We start from the raw sequence: 17143 nt of genomic DNA, 5'->3' as shown, positions 1-17143 counted from the left end.
TGTGACAAAAACTAAAAATGAATGAAAATGTGAAATATTCGCTGGCAATTTTTCGCATTCACACCTTTCACACCTTTCACACCAAGGCCGACACAATTATTCAATTTCAAAGCATTCCACAGACAAATTAAAATCCCAACGGACTGATTCATGAGTTCTTTTTATTCAAATAAACCCACACTCACCTCTACACACTGGAAACGGGCTCGTTGTTTCATGTGTGCAAAACTGTGAAAAGTTACAATGTGGTGGCATTTCCTATGAAGCATGTTTTTGTAACGGGTGTAAATTCTGAGCTTCATTGGTTTTCATCATTCATGACCGGACTGAATCATATGTGGCCCGTGTGTTTATTATTATTTGATACATGGCCGATATCAGTCTGTCCAGTCCATTCTTATAATTAGAATTCATATGCTATTTATGACGCTTCACATACATATCTAATGAGTTAAAATTAGGTGATTACATTTTGGACAGACATGGATGTAAACTGCAACATGACCGGTTAGCTGAGGTATACAACCGCAGGGTGGTAATTCTATTTTATATAGCTCGTAAAAATGGGGAGAGACCTCCAGACTCTTTACTCTACCACTGGTGTGCTGTGACAACACATTATCTTGAAATGCAATGAGCCTGAAAGAGTCCTTTTCTGCCAGATCTGACTGCATAACAGCCTAAATATACAGTTCTTTGATATATCTTTGTTTTTTTTCATACTCTGTGAACTTTTTCACCTCGTTACACCATATAAACTGGTGTCAGTCAGCCAGTTTAGGCAGTTTGGTTGTATTCGCTCAGTGTTTTGCACGATAATACTGTCATTTTGGCTTTTTAGTGGTTGTTTTCTTATGTTGTTGCCTATTTAAGAACCCAGGACGTGCCGTAACTGTTGGACAGAACAACAACACTTCTTCTTTAATCTTTCTTCATTACTTTGAGTTATCGAGGCTGCTGTGCACTCACTTCTGTTCTGTCTGTTTGTGCCTTTTTCCGTCGTTGTTTTTCATTTGACAATAGCTGTCAATACAAGCAAAGCACCATGGGAGTCTCAACGACTAAAACCAAGATTGAGCTGATTGTTATGAACCCGCTGTTGTTAAAGAAAGCTTAAAATTGGTCTTGTCTGCCTTCTTTGACACACTCTCAGCACATTTAATGGCATTTGTAACACAGCTTCAATTGCCATCTTAGCATTTGAAAGCTTTGCTTGTTGCAGCTTCTGAAATCAGAAAAATGAACATTTCTTGAAGGAAGAAACAAGTCCACCAGCGAACAGAGGCAAGTCATTCTCTTTGATAAAGCAACTCGTAACAGCTGTGACATTTCCAAGCTCCCAGCAGCGTTCAGAGGGTCGCAGATATACGGTGATAAGAGTTAACTTTGTACATAATGAAAACATGAATTGTATTATTTATTAAACAATTTGAGGTCTCTCAGGTCAGTCATCAACATCGGCAATATTTCTCAGCTTAAAATGTGTTTTCCCAATAAAACAACAGTTCATCATTATTTTTTTCCATGTACCAGATTTTGACTTAAAGAAGCACGAAACGTAGAAAGAAGCCAAAAGAAGAGAGAATAATTCTGCTGTTTCTGCTTATTGGAAAATACCCAACAGCTGGTCAGTCAATTTGCTTCAAGAGAGACAAAGTGAAAAGACGATGTTCTTCTTCTAGTTCACTGAGCTTTTGCCTCAGATGGCAGTGTGCTGCTGCTGTGTATATCTGGACTGTTATGTCTGACGGATGGTTAAACAAAGAGTGAAGCTATTTCCTGAGAAAAATACTAAATATTTTACGAAACCAGTCTCAATAACGCTGCCAGTATGACCCGGAGCAGGATTGTGTTTGGGATTAAACACATAATGCAACAGAAAAAATAGCTCGGAATAAAAAATTGAAAGAGGTCCAACTGGTGTTCTGTTTGATTTATTTATGTGTAGCACAAAATCTAAACCTGCAAACTGACACAAAACACACATAAAAGCGGACACACACGCAGCAGATATCTCAGGTGTCGGCGGTGTAAAGATAAGAGCGAGCGATGCATCTCTGCCTCCTAGACTCCTTCGAGTTCTTTCAAGAGGGCCTACAAGCCTCGGGGCGGTCTTCCTCACTGCCTGTCACATTTCTGGGGCACCACACAAACACTTGCTCACTGTTTAAAGAGCTTATATAACATTAGAGGCACTGTTGCCTGCTGCCTCTCAGCTCCTCTAAAAAGATCCCACATCTGCTGTTTTTCTGGATTAAATTACTGAAGCAGCTCTCGTGGATGGATTCTGAATTATGGCAAATATTAAAGACTATTTCACGTCATTTTTCTTCTTGTCTATAAATTAAAAGGACCAAAACAATAATGTTGTTACCTTTTGGCAGAGCCAGAGCTAAACTAACTCACTGCAATGTCACTGTAATGTCAAACTATTCTTTTAAAGACACGTATTGCTGCAGCTGTTGCACTCTACCTCCTCACAGCTTCTTATTCTTCTCTCTACCGCCCTCTGTATCTCCTCATTCTCTCAATTACCCTCAAACACTGGAGCAACCTGCACCTGTATGGCAGCTGGATCACTGTAATTGGACTAAATATATCTTCAGCAGCACCGCCGGGAGAAAGAATCGCAGCCTTCATGTGGAGGGCGAAGTCATCAATATCAGTGTGGCGGAACGATCAGCTTTGTTTTCATTAGACTGTGTAAACAAATGAGCCTTTCATGCGAGCGTGAACAACAGAATATTCGGAGTTACCTGGAGAGGCTGCAGCAGATGAATGTGTTGTTAGTGTCAGCGGGTGGAGTAACAGCCGTCACGTCATCTCATCCACTTCAGAGGAGCTTCATGAAAAGAGAGTCCAGGCCAAGTTCACTGACATGAATCTTAATATTTAAGTCACATTAATCAAACAAACTGGACTTTGGGGTGAAGTGTGATCGGGCCTGGCTCTTTGAGGCCTCCTTTTCAGTAGCATTTATGTGCAGCACCCAAACATGTTTGCATGCAGCACCCCATTGACAAACCTACTCACAGTAAATATAAATATCATTTAAAGTCACATTTTAATATTCAGCAGCCAAAGCACAGCGCGACAAATTATTTTAACTCCACTCAACCCACAGTCCTGTAAGTTATGAAAACAAATTTACCAAAACAATGAAATGCTTTTAAAGTGAAGAAATATAATCTCTGTTTCCCTGGTAGAGAGCCTCTCCTGCTCAGCAGCAGTATGTCGGTGTTGTTAATATTCACACTGTATGGTGTGAGTCTCTGACAGCTGAATGACACTCTGTGTGGCTGGCTGATCTGGATATGAAATATCTTTCAGTGACATTTATTCCTGTCCCTTCAGTTTCCCTCTGCAACGTTTCAGACTCAGTGTCGCCAGACATAAATCTACCAGACATCCATGTAGTCTACAGTATGGACTTTTCCAAACACACATTTCAATAAACAACCACCTCCTCAGTGTGCTGTCAAAGTGTACACACACACATGCTTTAAAGCTACTACAAGGAACTTTAATTAAGTGTTGATTCTGCCCGTCCCGGTAGACAAAAGCTGTAGTGTTTCTGAGGACCAGAGTCCCTTTAGAAAACCTCTCATTTCACTGCAGCAGGGTCTGGCAGGCTGCCCTGCTCAGTCCTGGTTCTGGGTCTCCCGCGCCTTGGTCTCTGTGTCGGTTGGCTCCCAGGAGGAGGAGCTGCTGCCGGCTGCAGAGCTCTCTTTTTCCTGCCGGAGCTCCGACTGCAGGTTGAAGGCGGCAGTCTGAGCTGAAGGAGTTCCGGGTGAACCTGCGTGATTTCATCATCATTAAAATTATTCAGAAGTAGCCAATCAAACATCTAGATCACCTGGTAAAGCATGCAACCCATGTGGAGTCATTTGGGTCAGCCAGGGTTCGATTCCGATCCACAGCTCTTTACTGTGTGTCATCCCCTCTCTCTCCCCCCCTTTCCTGTCATTCTCTAGCTGCTCTATAAAGGCAATAAAGGTGCTAAAAATAATCTAATCTGGTTCTACATTAGTGTGTTTAATTTGCCCTATAGCCACGAACAGAGAGGACAAAGTGACGAAAAGGTAATCTCTTGTATTTGCTCAACGTCATCCTTAATACTGATCACATTACCAAATTACATCAATTGAATTAGTTTAAACACAAAAATAAAGTATACACACAGACAAATGCTAATCAATCACATGAAACAATAAACAAGTATTAACAGAAACAAATGTGTGTAACTAAGAATAGAAGAAAGGGGGACCCGATGGAAGACATCATGTCTTATAGTCTTCGTAATGTAGTATCTCCTTTGTCTTCTTTCAAGTTATTAAGAAAGTTCCCATGTGTGAAAAAGTCTCTGTGGAGATGGATGATCTTTCCGTTTACATTCCCAGAACAGATAAAGAACATTTAACTGATGTGATTTGTGTAATTTGAACGGCTGCCTATGGAAGTAAAACATAAACGTGTAGACTTTCAATTCATAAATGAGAGGGGTCATGAATTATTCTGCATCACTCTGAATTGTTTTGTGGCAGTGAGTTACGGGATGTTTCCACTTCCAACTCGTCACATACTGACGCTTGGTCGGGGGGGTCAAACTGCGGCGCTGCACTGCGGTCGCAGTAAACACGTTAACGTTGTGAAGTCAAACAAAAATGCTTGCTTAGGTTTAGCCAACAAAAGCACAAAGGTTTAACAAAAAATATGTGGTTTTGGTTAAAACGCATCACAAACATTACAGAATAACTCAACAACACTTTTCAAGCTACGGTCTTCTGGTAGAACATTGTAGATGAAAGCCTGGTTCGTCTCACACATATGCTAAAGGTTGCTTTGTGCGTTGGCATCAGACGACGCGTCGGTATTTGACGCCCTGGAAAAGAGAACGTGCTGGATGTTTACACTGGAGAGGATGTAAAGACTGAAATAAGTTCCAGGCGTGGTGGAAGTTTGGACATAATTTCCCCCGTGGCTGCAGGTTTATGAGGGCGTGATCAGTGTGCAGACAGTTCAGGGTAACAGTTCACAGCATCAAAGCCCAACATAATGAAATACCATTTTATTCTCTCCCGCTGTTCTGACAGACGGAGCACGCTCAGAGCCAGACAGGGAGCTGTCAATCAAGCAATAGCCAAATAAAACCTTCTGCACCACTGTCTTCCTAAATCCACATAATGTGTGTGTGTGTGTGGTACAGTGTATCTACAGATCGACAGAAACATTCGCTGCCGTCTGGAAGTCGTGATGTGTTGTTCGAGTGCCATGGCAACAGCTGCTGTCCCTCTGCTCCGGACTGACATTGATTGGCGCTGATTGGCCGCCCAAATCCTATCAGACGAGCAGGAAGCCGCTGTAATTGGCTGCGACGTGAGAGCTGAGGGAGGCAGGTGGGGCTCTGCTTTCAGTGACCAACGCAAAGGTCAGCCTGCTTATTGGACGTGTGTGTGTGTGTGTTCTGTTGTATTTCTCTCTCTGTGAGGACCGATATGAGCTTTAGACTGACAATGAGGACATTTTGTGCGCTAAAGAGGGTGAGGACCTGGTTTTAGGGTTCTGGTCAGAGTCAGGTTTGGGTTAGAGGTAGGGGGCTAGGAAACACATGATGTGTGAGGGTCCTTACAAGAGGGTACAAGCATGTGTGTCCAAGGAAACTAAACTGCAATTTTCAGCCACTACTTTGGTCCAAACTGAAATATCTCAACAACTATTGGATGGATTGTGACGCTATGTGACATTAGACATTCATGTTCCCCTCAAGATGAATTGTTATAACTTTGGTGACCCTCTGAGTTCTGATTTCGCGCCATCATGAGGTCAACATTTTTATGTCTCCAATACTTTGGTTTATTACCAAATACCTGCAGATGGTGTCCATTTCAGCAGCAGCTGATAATAACCATTCAATTATCAGCGTGTTTTTCAAACACAGAGTTGTTTACATATTTGTTCAAACCTGGTTTGGGACGCTTTATGTTTACCACAGAATGTTGAATATTCTTACTTATTCTAAAGTGACTTTTCTAATTATATCAATTGTTGTTAATCACTCTATTGTCCAATAAGTCTCACCTGAACCAGCTTTCACATACACTCTGTGGCAGCTTTATTAGGTGCACCTATTGTCCAGCCATAACAGTCCAGCCATAAGTTTTACCTTTACAAAGATAACAATGTTCGGAGAGGTATTCATTTAACTATATGTTTATTATTAAGGCTACTGGACTGCATCATATCCAGAGGCACATGACAGGAGATGAATATTAGAAACATATTTCACTACAACAACACCTCCTACTACGGCTTCAGTAATAAACATGGCTGTACTTTGGCTGGTGTCCTAATCCTCCTCCTCCTCCATCAGCTCTCCAGCTGAAGCCAAATCAACCATCAGAAGCCATTTTGGTCTCCTCCCAAGAAGAATCCGGCTGAATATAAATGGGGGACAGCAAAAGGTCGGGAAAGTTCAGAGCTCTTGAAAATGTGCAAGTGTATTGATGATGTAATGTCCCAATTTCACTGCATGTCAGTGACACTCCTGCCTCCCTTCAGAGAATAAGAATAAGTAAGCACAGAAAAAAAGAATTAGAGGAGCACAGATACAATTATGAAAGAAAGAAAAGACACACAGAAGGAATTAGTAAATTAACAAAGAAATGAAGTTCAGACTCCTGCAAATGCTGTTTTAAATGAAGCTCTTTCAGGAATCCTTTGAGTCAGCAGCACTAGATTTCTGCGAGGAGCGAGTGATGACCTCAGTCACTTACACGCCCGGTGCTGAAATAGTTCCTTCAGTCTGACATTTTTCAGCCCATTGTTGGAAGAACAGACTGAGAGCGGATGTCAGAGGCAGACCGGTGGAAACTTGAGTTAAATGATCCCGAGAATTTAACAGGCTTTTCTTTTCCGATTCCCACCTTGAACACTGAAGCGTGGCGCTGCCTGGAAGTTCATCTCCCCGCGGATGATTCCCTGGAATTCACGACCACCGCTGTGCTGACACGTGGGACAGAGCGCCGGCTTTACTGTGGCGAATGCACCCTGGAGAAGTGCTGCGTCTGTATGCACTGCTAACCGCTGGAAAAACATCCACGTTAATACTTTTAACCTGCCGCTCTCTTCTTCTGACTCTGCTCAGACCTCTCTGATGACAATTTGTATTACATTTAAAGGAATAGTTTGACATTTTGGGAAATACGTTGGTGCCAGCATATTTCCATTTTAGATAACAACCAGTTTAAAATCAATTCAAATGATCACATTAAGAATATGATGGCTATTGATGCAGGGTTTTCATCTGATGGAGGTACATAAAGGTTAAACCAGGTTTTCAGGGGAAGACTGAGATTCTCTCTCCCTTTAAATGTATTACGGTTCATATAATTGCAATTATAGAATTATAAATAATAAAAACAAAATGATAATAGATAATAATAAAACACTTTTAATCTGCCATCTTGGCCAGGACCCCCTTGTAAATGAGATTCAAAAACTCAATGGCATTTTCCTGGCTAAATAAAGGTAAAATATGTATTAAATAATTGAGCTTGAAGAAACATCGTCTGTACCGTTTCAGATAAGCTCCTGTGCTTTGATGTCTGCCTCAGCTGGCACATCATTCCCATAATATCTGCGTGAAATTTCCTCTTAATAGTCCAGCAAAAGCCATTAATCATTGTGGTGGACAGAAATGACAGAAGCTGAACGTATAGTAGTGCAATGAGTCAAGAAGAGCACTGTTTGGATTTAACAAGTCCCTTTGGGCCGGAGTCCATGCTACCTCCACCTTCTGCTTCATTAGGACCCTGTTTGTATCTTCAAGATGAGTCAGAAGAAAGGAAACCCTCTGAATACGAGACGGCAAAGACAGGAGACGGATGAAGTGGAAATGGACTTCTTTATTTACAGTTAGTGTATCTCCTCAGAATCTTCCACACTTCCCAGAAACTACTCACACACAGTGTAGCTGGCGGTCACATGTGTTTTCACACCTATGGCTCATAAACCTCAGAGACAATCTATCACACCGAGTGACAAAAAGGAATTTTCACCAAGCCAATGTTCGGAAATAACTGTGGACTGAAGGCTTGAGGAAAGCCACGTCCTGTTGTACAGTTTCCAGCAAACTGCCTCAACCAGTTAATTATATCCCAGTAAGCCACAGGTATAGCCACACCACAGGCCCTGTAATGAGCATCTATTCTGCATTATCGCTGCAATTATAAAATACACAACACATTGTTGTACTACCCTTCTCAGAGCCAGTACTCAGTAAAACATTAACACACAAACATAATGTAATTACCGGATCATTCTGAATTACTGATATGATTCAAAAGGACTTGCTCTTCCCGAAGATATCATTATCTCTGATGTCCATCCAGATTAAACGTCCATAAATCTGTTAAGAAATGATGCAGAACTTGCCCGTGAATAACACATATTTTAAGTTTTCCTCAGTTTCAAAGCAATCCAGTGATGGTTGTCTGTACATATATGGGTGCACTGCAAACAGGAACTGCTAACAGATAATTCAGTATAGTTTTAACAGTGACAATTTCATAAAAATAAATGACCGCCTCCGCCAACCAGTCAAGTAACAGTTTACATCCATGTCTGTCCAAAATGTCATCACTTCATTTCATCCAATTGGATATTTATGAGAAATTGTCACAATTAGCACAATGAACCCTAGAGCTATGGACAAAAAGACAGTGACTTTGATGTCTGACCATCACATTCTAATGAAATGTCCTCCTCAGTGCTCCCTCTCTCCCACATCAAATAAAAAGTCTGTTTTAAGTGCAGAGGTGTTTTCACTGTGTGAGCAGCCTGTGAGACCATGTGGTCCTCCCGATACGGCTCCAACTGTGAGCTCCACACACGAACATCTATGTCCATTTCTTCTGTGGTACTGTATGCGCATGCATTATTTTTTTATGAAGCAATAAAGACTGGTTGACTTTGAAAGAATTAAAACTGAAGACCATCCTGTGATGAAATCACTCCAGCCGCTTTGCCAGAAAGGGCCGCTGGTGTTAAGTGGCTTTCATTTTGACCTCGACTACACACATAATAAGTTTCGTGACTGTGTCTTGCTGTAATACAGAGAAATATAAACACCTGGCAAAGTACTCACAGATTCTACTGTAGTAGTTCCCTCTACAGTACTGTATGTGTCTCCAGGACCACATGTTGAATGGCACACACAAAGACTCGAGGAGAAAACAATACCAGCCACGATGTCACGGATAAGCAATACATTTGAAAAGCAGAATCATGAAACAAAACACTGTTTGTCTTCAGAGGGAAGCTGCTCATAGCTGGAGATCCCAGATGTGATGCTGATTTATTCATCAGACACTAAACAACCTGGGAGGTGAAGATGACTCGCTGTTGAATCAACATCATGTGTTTCATGTAGAGAAACAATCACTGAGGGAAACCTTCTCCTCTGTCTCCTTTATGATGCTGCTGAAAGACGATGCAGATGCTTCCTCAAGCTGTTGGAGTAAACATACGGCTCGGCTCTTCCTTTCATTACTGCTAATAACCATCACACACTCCTGCTTACTGAATCTAAGTGCTGGATAGCCGTCCATCTGAGGCACTCTACAAGCAGAGCTTCCTGTTCACTGTAGCTCTATTAGCCCCGACGACAGCCGTTCCCCATCATGTCGTAACAAGAAAACTGTAACACCCTGATGTTTTTCTGTGAAAACACAAAAAGACGAACCACAGATTTCTCAGACCGGCTCGGGTGGTTAACTTTCAGCTACAACTCAGCATGGTGCTTATTAATATCTAAAACAACAGAGCCTCTGAGTGTCTAAAAACATGAGTGATCTTGACATCCAAAGAGCATAATATGAGATGAAATTGAGGCATTTCTTTCAATTTATGGGTAGGTAGAAAGGTGTTTACAATGATTGTGTTTGTGCATCACTTTTCCTATGGTGAGCATGCAAATGATGGTCCAAATTGATGATCAAATTGATGATGATTTAATGTATATTAGAAATAAATGGTTGACACAAATCTTAAAAATGTAATAATCTATAAATGAATCCATTAATCTATAAAAATCTGATTTTGTCAATCTGCCACCACTTTAAAGTTACTGTGAGGAACTTTTAGCTTGTTATGAAACTGTCTCAATCTAATACTGATGCCTCTTTGTGGCCTACATAATTAAACAAGACCGTCAGCAATGAGCTTCTCATTGCTGCCACCAGGTCGGATTCTGGACAAAGTCCGATGACATCACGCAGGTTCACCAGAAGGGGCCCGCTGGAGAGAAGGGAGGCACTGGAGAACCTGAACCAGGACTGGGCAGGGCAGATTTTCACATCCTGCTGCAGTTAAATGAGAGGTTTTCAAAAAGGACCCGGAACTCTACCACTTTTGTCTGCACGGACCGCCAAAATCAACAACATTAAAGTTCCTTGTAGTAGCTTTAAATGTATTATCTTTTTTTTTTTTTGCGATATCATTTTGGGTTTGACAGAAATCGTCTGGCCAAAGTAATGAAGCAGTTTAAGATCAGTGATTCCAAAGTCACACTCATTTAGCTTTGACAGAAAGAACATGGCGCGCTGCAGCGGATAAACCCTGCCAGAATAATTTATACACTCATACATATTCATGCTCTGCCTTGTAGCAGAGCTCAACTAATCACCCCAGCTGATCCCTGTGTGTGTGTGTGTGTGTGTGTGTGTGTGTGTGTGTGTGTGTGTGTGTGTGTGTGTGTGTGTGTGTGTGTGTGTGTTGCTTTACTAGACTTTGGGTACAGGAGTTAAAAATAATCAGTTGACATTAATTGATGAAACCGTAGTGAATCGGTGTTACACTGCTTCATCATATTCAATTTTTTTACTGAAGTAATAGTAGTGATACAACACTGTACACAATTCTAATTAAAAGTCAATGTACTCAAGGTTTCAAAAGTACAGTGGTGAAAGAAATGTTCATATCTTTTACTGAAGTTAAAGTAGTGATACCACACTACGGAAATACAGAATTATTAGTAAAAGTCCTGCTTTCAAAATTCCACCTGAACCATAATCTGAGGTGAGAGTGAAGTCGGCCAGTATGTAAACTCAAGTCTGTATCGTGCTGAATGGTGTTTAGACGCCACTGATCATCTCCTAACAGCTCAAAATCCAGCGTCACACACATTAATCCGGTTTGTCAGACTGTTGACGGAGCTGTGATCAACTCAAAGAGGATCCTCCTCGTTTGCTGAACCCCAACACGCATCCCGGCACTGATGATTTATTGATGTCTCAGTATTGATTAGCAGAGACACATCTGATCCTGTTGAGTCTTAAACGCTCAGATAATTCATTCTCAGTCTCCTGCTGGCAAAACAAGTCCCCAATCATTACATTAGAAGCATCAATACTCAACATGTTGCACTGTGGTAAAAGAGAGACCTGTGGTGCTGCAGCCTGTTTGTTTCTTGGTACTAGTAACAAAATAATGAAATTACAATATAAACAATCCATATAACAAAAATGATGCATGTAATGTGAACATATAAGAAACAGGTCTACCCAAGAGGATATCAAGCAATGTCCGGGTGATGTCAAAAAGTTAGAGCCTGAGCTAAACGCCCTCCTCTCCAGCGTGTAACCTGGAAGGACAGAATACACCATGAGACAATGGGCCCCTGGGCACAGACTGGCCCCACCACCAGGAGCAAGAGGCACCGACTTTATAGTTGTTGTTGTTACGCATCTCACTGTGGTTTTGTGTCTCTTTTGCCCACCAGCTAGCTAGCTACCCCAACTAAGAATGGTGGTGAATTCGGGAGACAGCGAGGTCTGGGAGTTCCTCTGGGAGGACGAGATCAACCAGCATATAACCGGGACGGTAAAGGAGAAGGAGCTGCACGACGAGTATGCTTTACATCACACTAGAAGCCGACCCTGTAACGTATATTAACTCAAACTGCATGCAAAAAAACACAAACCAACAAAATCAACCCAAACAAGTAGAAATATTCAACTCAGCGAATGTCTTCAGTCTTCGTGTTTGGTTCCTTCAGCCTCTCCTGGACGGCCCCTCCCTCCTTCAGATCTCTGCTGCTCTGAGGAGCTTCCAGATGCCTCGGGGAAGATGACTGACACTCAGGCTTCCCCCGACGCACCGCACAGCAGAGGGTCTTTGATAAAGCATGAAAGCACTGAACAAGTGTCCAACTTGAACATTATAATACTGGTGAAGTTAGAGAACACACGGCAGTAACGGGGTTTAATTATAATGTAAGTGCTGCTGCGATCGCAGGAATGTTTCATCAGGAGAGAAGTTGAAACCCTGTAATGCAACATTTTACTGTGAACATTAATAATATATATATGGACGTTGAAAGGTGTGCAATCTCCTGCCTCAAAAGCTTGATTGGGTTCAGTCAGATGTCTGATAGGACTATTACTGTTTATTTTTAAATGCTTTTAGGTTGCAGAAAGTCATCTTTACAAATATATGTTATTTTCTTTGAAGGGTTTGAGAGAATATCCCTCTGAGCAACAGTTCAATGATAAAGGAGGACTTACACTTTTCTGGACTAAAAAACAAATTCACAGTTAACGGTATTCTGTCCTGTTATGCAACACTTTGGGGATATCAAAATGAAAATGAAAATAAATCATTAGGTGTCTGACTTTTCATCTCCATTATTGAAGAAATAAAGACTTTAATATAACAGCTGATTTGTGTATGCACATAAACCTTATTCCTTCTTAATCTGTTATCTCCTCTGTGTGTTCCTCTTAATTGAAAAGTATTCAGAGTTCAAAAGGGAATGAGAAGGGAATTAAATCAGTGAACAGGCTGATAATAGCAAAGTAAAAACCTGCAGGATTCTTAATAGATGAGACAGGTGAACATCTATTATGCGTGTCATGCTCCCGAAGCCAGATACGAGGGTAAATTACCCAGCACATTTAAAACCCTGCGTCTCCCTCCGGCTCCTGCTGGTAAAGCGATAGCATGTTATTTGATTAACATGGGGGAACATGTAATTAGCAGGGCTGAGCTCAGAAAGGAGCCTCTATCCATTTACCATTTGCTCCAATCTGATTAGCTGTGCATGCTGCATCAAAGGCTTCATGACTTTGATAAGATGGCGACATCCTGTTGGAGGACGGCAACTCATGTTACCAATCACATCGCATGTTCTCTCGGTCCAGTTATGGGTTTATCTGAGCTTTCTCTTGTGTCTTTTCCATTTTGTCCTCTCTCACCTGATGATCCGTGACTCAGATCAGTAGTGGAACGATGCCAACGCAGGTGTGACATGTGCAAAATGGCCCAAATCCAAGAGTTCATCCGGGCTGTTCTATTTCTACAGACGACCCTCTGTTGGCAGTCGGTGCTCACGCCACAACACGCCAGCATTATTAATAACTACCTTTTCACTTGTCTGGATTGTGCTGATGGAATAATTACGGCTTAATTATAATCAATTAATAGATTATAGAACTTTGCATTTAAATGAATGCATTAAAAATGTCAAATATCAAATTATTAATTCAGCATTTAAAGACAGAATAAGGGAATTAACAAACTGATTTTTTAAAAGAATAATTTATTGGTACACATTTAAAAAGTCTAATTATTCCGTCGGCACTTTCAACACATGAAAACAACCGTACTAGAAATAATCATAAGAGCACTAAACTCATGCCGTTAAAGGCAATATAGTAGCTATAGAGCTGTCACAGACAATTCATTATCTTGATGTTCTCAAGTGTTTTATATTTCTTGTCTGTTGTTAGTGAAGCAAATGAAGAGAAAGTACTGAAATAAATAGTGTTGGCTGGTGTAATACGCATAAAAAGAAAATTTATTCAAAAAACATTTCTTATCTGACTAATAGCTAATAGAGCATCATTGACAATATAAACACAACAGCAGTGTAGTTACCACCAGTCTTTGCAGTCCAAATTCATCAGTTTGAAAACTTCTTGCTCCAAATTGGATCTTTCTTTACTGTGTCGACTGTCACTTTAATGCTTAGAAACGCAGCATATTTATGAGGAAACCCCGGCGTCTCTTTTCCAAACAGTCGATAATAAATTACTCGTTGAAGTCATTCATCAAGTGATGTCAAACAGCTTCTCAAATGTGAGGATTTGCTGCTCTACTCTGATTTATTATCGCTGTAAATCTTTTGGATTAGTGGTCAGTCAAAACTATTCATTTGCAGATGTCACCTGAGGATACTCCTGAATTGAATATTAATTGATAGAAAAAAAGATAACAAAGGAATCTTTTAGAAAGGATTTTTAGATTAAATTAGTTTCAGCCCTAATTTGATGACATCACATTGTACAGATTTGTTTGTTTTTCTGGTCACGCGGTACACACAAAATGTACAGTAACAACAGGACCGTGCACACACGCACACACACACACACACACACACATACACAAACACACATCAGACATTATCATTCATGGCCCACTCCCGCCCATTAGCAGCTTATTAGATTCTGCTTCAGTCTGATTAAACTCACAACATCCTGAGATGCTCTGATAGACTTGACTAGCCCCTCCCATCCATCCATATGTGTGTGTGTGTGTGTGTGTGGAAGACAACGGTTCATTCCACTGTTGAGGACACTATGTCACAGATGTGTAAATAAAAATGATGCACACCCCCTTTGCCAGTCAGCATCAAACCTTCCCTGTGTTCATGATGTGAACCATACAAATCTTGACTAAGAACACCAGTAACTCCCCGGTTGTTTCTGTTGCACTTTATTAACTCGGGATAATCCAGACAGATAGACAGTTTATTTATCCTCGGGGGGGAAATCCTCATTTCACAGCAGCTGGGCACGAACAGACCACACGGTGCATAGAACAGTGCGAAAACAAATGTCACACAAGCACTGACGTAGCATTTCAAATGTTCTGAATGGCCTTTTAAGACAATAACACAAACAAAACATATGAAATGATTCTTAAGTCGAGTACTGATATTTGCATTCCTTCATGCGTTCCTGTAGAGCGTTTGAGGCAATTCCTGGTCGTGGCATACCTTGTATGTAAACCGATTATATTTACATCCTGTGTTTCTCAGACGAGCTGCAAAAAAAGGTCAAACAACACATCTTTCCTTTTTCTACAGGCATTTGTTGCACTGACACTGAATTAAAGTGACCTGAAAATATATTGTTTATATTGTATAAAACGGAATAACACAGTTGTGCCCAAACACTGGGTCTAGACCCACATGAGGGACGCAGGAGATCTCATTAGGGTCGCCAATTTGAGGAATTTCTTTGATGTCTAAATGCATTTATTTTAGTCTCATTAATAAAGTGTTTAAGATGTCTATGTGTTTTAAATAAGGCATAAACAAAGTTGTGATTTATCAAAAGTATATCTCTTCAAAATGACTTGTTTACCAATTCCAGATAATATCAGGTGATGCGGAAATGACTGTAAAAATGGACAGGAACATTACATATACAGCCTATGAATACTGTGTCCCCCAAATGTCCATTTCTGTCTTTTTTTTCTGTCTTACAGTCGCTCCAGCTTCTGCTTGGTTAATCAGGAAATGTCCATTTATTATTCATATTCTCATTAGACACCTGTGTCCACAGACTATGGTGTTCGGTGATGAGGTGCTGACTCCAGATGGCCTCAAGAAACGCACAGACAGACACGTCAAACATAAAAACCCACATTTTATTTATTTTAAATTCATCAACTGTTGCTTTATAAGATTCAACGGGGATCATTTGAGAAGAAAATTGGAAATCTCTTCACACTGAAACTGTTTTAGGGGAGGCAAGACTTCTGGCATTCAGAAATAGAGGATTTACTGATAAAACACATCAAAAGTAATACAGAGACTAATAACTGGTGTCAGTTCCTCATTGAATATTAAAGCACAAATTATCCCAAAATACTTCTCCGGGCCTTTTCTCTATCCTCACGTATAAATGATGCATACATATTCAAACAGGACATATGGCCCCCGCGGGGATTGATCATTATGTCATATTTGTCCAGCAGAGTCTATTGACTCTAATCACTGAAAAGACATTAGTGGCTCCCTGTAGTGTAACTATGAGGCATCAGACTATCTTACATTAATGCTTTTTTATTTTAATTAAAGACGACGCAAGAAGTATAAAAATATGAGATTGTTGAGATCCACTGACGTAGCAGAAGTTTGTTCTGTGTGAAGGAAAATCATAATATTATCTCAGTGAAAAGGTTGTATCTTCTGAACGGTGCATTTTAGGACATCTCAGACTCTGCATGGTCAGATTTTACTTTCATCCTGCTAAACAGGATCAGCCTAAACATGAGGTTCATAAAGAATCACTTATTTCCACATAAAGTCGAGGTTAACTGGGATAAATATGACAATATTATCTCACTCTTTTTTGCAGTTTCAGCTCAGTTGATACGTAACATCAATACATGACAGTATGAACCACACATGTCATGTCATGTGTTTGTGTGTGCGCTAATGCTCGTCATGTCTGTCACACTGAGGCGACTCAGGTCATCAACTCCCAGAGCATCGGAGGTCGGCTTACTCGGATGAATAAATCTGCATAAACACTCACAAGAAACAGCGCTGTTAAATAACTGTGAAATAGGAAATCATCAAATGCCCAGAATGAACTGCAGCAGATGATGTTCCAGAAATAAAATCATCCAAACTGGTGTTCCTCTGCATCCTCGATCTTTTTTACAAAGACATCATGTAGAAACAGAAACTTGTCGATGGGTCGTGTTTGTGTGTCAGGTTTCCAAATTCGGCTCAGATCATCTTCATGGACTCCGGCTTCCAGAGTCCCGATCACACTGACGGGCTTCACGTAGACAAACCAAACACTGGCTGTAGATTGGGCTGTTTGCGTTTTCGTGTTTTCACGTCTTAGGGTCGGCCACTGTAGTTCTCCGACACGTTTTTAGCGCACGGGAGAAGTTTTAGTTGGTTGCAATATGTAACCTCTTCACTAGGTGCCGCCACATCCTACACACTGCACCTTTAAGGGAACTTCAGGGGCTGTTGATTTAGACCAGTACGGGAATGCACACACACACACACACACACACACACACACACACACACACACACACACACACACACACACACACA

This window comes from Anarrhichthys ocellatus, unplaced genomic scaffold, assembly GCF_004355925.1.
Source record: "Anarrhichthys ocellatus isolate YVR2014 unplaced genomic scaffold, GSC_Weel_1.0 scaffold71, whole genome shotgun sequence".
NCBI classification, from domain to species: Eukaryota; Metazoa; Chordata; class Actinopteri; order Perciformes; family Anarhichadidae; genus Anarrhichthys; species Anarrhichthys ocellatus.
This window is presented reverse-complemented; position numbering follows the sequence as displayed.